This window comes from Oncorhynchus gorbuscha, unplaced genomic scaffold (assembly GCF_021184085.1).
Source record: "Oncorhynchus gorbuscha isolate QuinsamMale2020 ecotype Even-year unplaced genomic scaffold, OgorEven_v1.0 Un_scaffold_3363, whole genome shotgun sequence".
NCBI lineage: Eukaryota > Metazoa > Chordata > Actinopteri > Salmoniformes > Salmonidae > Oncorhynchus > Oncorhynchus gorbuscha.
Genome location: NW_025747621.1, coordinates 31,851 through 35,932, shown reverse-complemented (window position 1 = coordinate 35,932; position 4,082 = coordinate 31,851).

The window sequence follows — 4,082 nt, the reverse complement described above, 5'->3', positions numbered from 1 at the left end:
AGGTCCTGACAAATCGTGTCCAGATAAAGTGTCCGGAGTGAAAAAGTTGAGGAAAAAATAAATAAATATATGAACGGTAATTAAAAAGTGAAAACCGTAAAGTTGTCAGGTAGCAAAATAGGTTGGCAACAAAACGCACAGCAATTCGAAAACAAGCCTGCCAATGATGATAAGTCAACAGAAATGCGTTTAAAACACTGAGATTAGCTAATGTACACAAACACGGTGTAAAGCGTCAATCTATCGGTTTTATGTTGGCTAGCAAGCTACCGAGGTGGTTGAAAGAGAAGCCGTTTTGTTGTTCCTTTTATTTCACAAAAATCACACATTTTTATTTTTATTTATTTCATTAATTAACCTACATCATGTTATTTCAAGTTATCCCTTTGGTGCGCAATATCACGATGGTAAAAACGCGGCCTTATTTGGGCGTACCCAAGTGGGGCAATGGAAAGCATCCAGGGGCCTGTTAAGGAGCCTTTTGGACCTAGACTTGGTAGCAAGGGGGACAAATAAGGATAAATATGTAAGGGATTGACTGTGGAAAGGAGTGGAAAGGTGGGACTTCTTCAGGTGAGGAATGTCTTAATAAGGTGTGACTTTTCAGCAGCACGTGTCAAGATGAGTTGCTGATAGGACAGCGACAGGCTCAGGCCCGGTGTTCAGCTCATAGAATTTGAATCACAAAATCATAGACTTGAAGAGTGCTTATACAGAAGCCCAGTCTAAAACCCCAAACAGCAAGTAATGCAGATGTAGAAGCACTCATACACACTAATTTATTGGGTTTCTAATGACATGTCTGATCAGAGGAGACAATGCAGGAGGCTACTGTTTCTAATGACAGTCTGGTCAGAAGAGACAATGCAGGAGGCTACTGTTTCTAATGACAGTCTGGTCAGAAGAGACAATGCAGGAGGCTACTGTTTCTAATGACAGTCTGGTCAGAAGAGACAATGCAGGAGGCTACTGTTTCTAATGACAGTCTGGTCAGAAGAGACAATACAGGAGGCTACTGTTTCTAATGACAGTCTGGTCAGAAGAGACAATACAGGAGGCTACTGTTTCTAATGACAGTCTGGTCAGAAGAGACAATACAGGAGGCTACTGTTTCTAATGACAGTCTGATCAGAGTAGACAATACAGGAGGCTACTGTTTCTAATGACAGTCTGGTCAGAGGAGACAATACAGGAGGCTACTGTTTCTAATTGTTTAATACACATAACTCCCGGCTTACAAAAATCACAAAAACACATGGGCACAAACCCGTCCCGCACCAGGCACATAAATGCACACGTACTTACAATGAACAATTCCCGACAAGGACATGGGGGAACCAGAGGGAACATATACAACATGTAATTAGGAATTGAAACCAGGTGAGTGTGACTATCAGACAAAACAAATGGAACATGAAAAATGGATCGGTTTGGCTAGAAGACCGTGACGTCGACCGCCGAACAAGGAGAGGAACCGACTTCGGCAGAAGTCGTGATACTAATGACAGTCTGGTCAGAGTAGACAATACAGGAGGCTAATGTTTCCAACATTAGTAATAACAACATATGTATTTTGGCATCATTGTCCTCTGTCTGTACTGAAGAGGGGCTAGAGGCTTAGGGGGGGAGGAGAGAGGGAGAGAGGGCTAGTGGTTGGGAGTGAGTGTGAGGAGAGATCCTGAAGAAAGAGTTCTCCATCTGGTTTCCTTCTCTCAGCCTTCCCCAGGCCTGCATCCAAACCCCACAACACAACTTATTCTACCAGGTTTATTCTCATGGAAACCAGGCATCTCTTTTTCGAGAGAGACCTGACCAAAATAACGGCACACATTACAAATGGTGAATCCACAGTGGAGTGAAATGGACCCCATGTTTTATTAATGAAACACAGAGAATCTGACTGCTGATATGTACTGATAGGTACTGATAGGTACTGATAGGTACTGATAGGTATTGATAGGTACTGAAAGACTACTGATATGTACTGATAGGTACTGATAGGTACTGATAGGTACTGATAGGTATTGATAGGTACTGAAAGACTACTGATATGTACTGATAGGTACTGATAGGTATTGATAGGTACTGAAAGACTACTGATATGTACTGATAGGTACTGATAGGTATTGATAGGTACTGAAAGACTACTGATATGTACTGATAGACTACTGATATGTACTGATAGACTACTGATAGGTACTGATAGGTACTGATAGGTACTGATAGGTACTGATAGGTACTGAAAGACTACTGATAGGTACTGATAGACTACTGATAGGTACTGATAGACTACTGATAGGTACTGATAGGTACTGATAGACTACTGATAGGTACTGATAGACTACTGATAGACTACTGATAGGTACTGATAGGTACTGATAGGTACTGATAGGTACTGAAAGACTACTGATATGTACTGATAGACTACTGATAGGTACTGATATGTACTGATAGACTACTGATAGGTACTGATAGACTACTGATAGGTACTGATAGACTACTGATAGGTACTGATATGTACTGATAGACTACTGATAGACTGCTGATAGACTACTGATAGATACTGATAGACTACTGATAGGTACTGAAAGACTACTGATAGGTACTGATAGGTACTGATATACTACTGATAGGTACTGATAGACTTCTGATAGACTACTGATAGGTACTGATAGGTACTGAAAGACTACTGATAGGTACTGATAGGTACTGATAGACTTCTGATAGACTACTGATAGACTTCTGATAGACCACTGATAGGTACTGATAGACTGCTGATAGGTACTGATAGGTACTGAAAGACTACTGATAGGTACTGATATGTACTGATAGACTACTGGTAGGTACTGATAGACTACTGATAGGTACTGATAGACTACTGATAGACTGCTGACAGACTACTGATAGATACTGATAGACTACTGATATGTACTGATAGACTACTGATAGACTACTGATAGGTGCTGATAGACTACTGATAGGTGCTGATAGGCTGCTGATATGTACTGATAGACTACTGATAGATACTGATAGACTACTGATAGGTACTGATAGACTACTGATAGGTACTGATAGGTGCTGATAGACTACTGATAGGTGCTGATAGACTACTGATATGTACTGATAGACTACTGATAGGTACTGATAGGTGCTGACAGACTGCTGATAGATACTGATAGACTACTGATATGTACTGATAGACTACTGATAGACTACTGATAGGTACTGATAGACTACTGATAGGTACTGATAGACTACTGATAGGTACTGATAGACTACTGATAGATACTGATAGACTACTGATAGGTACTGATAGACTGCTGGTAGGTACTGATAGACTACTGATAGGTACTGATAGACTGCTGATAGGTACTGATAGACTACTGATAGGTACTGATAGACTACTGATAGGTGCTGATAGACTACTGATAGGTACTGATAGACTACTGATAGATACTGATAGACTACTGATAGATACTGATAGACTACTGATAGGTACTGATAGACTACTGATAGGTACTGATAGACTACTGATAGGTACTGATAGACTACTGATAGGTGCTGATAGACTACTGATAGGTACTGATAGACTACTGATAGATACTGATAGACTACTGTTAGGTACTGATAGACTGCTGACAGACTGCTGGTAGGTACTGATAGACTACTGATAGACTACTGATAGGTACTGATATGTACTGATAGACTACTGATAGGTACTGATAGACTACTGATAGACTACTGATAGGTACTGATAGACTACTGATAGACTACTGGTAGGTACTGATAGACTACTGATAGACTACTGATAGGTACTGATAGACTACTGATAGGTACTGATATGTACTGATAGACTACTGATAGGTACTGATATGTACTGATAGACTACTGATAGGTACTGATAGACTACTGATAGGTACTGATAGACTACTGATAGGTACTGATATGTACTGATAGACTACTGATAGGTACTGATAGACTGCTGATAGGTACTGATAGACTACTGATAGGTACTGATAGACTACTGATAGGTACTGATAGACTACTGATAGGTACTGATATGTACTGATAGACTACTGATA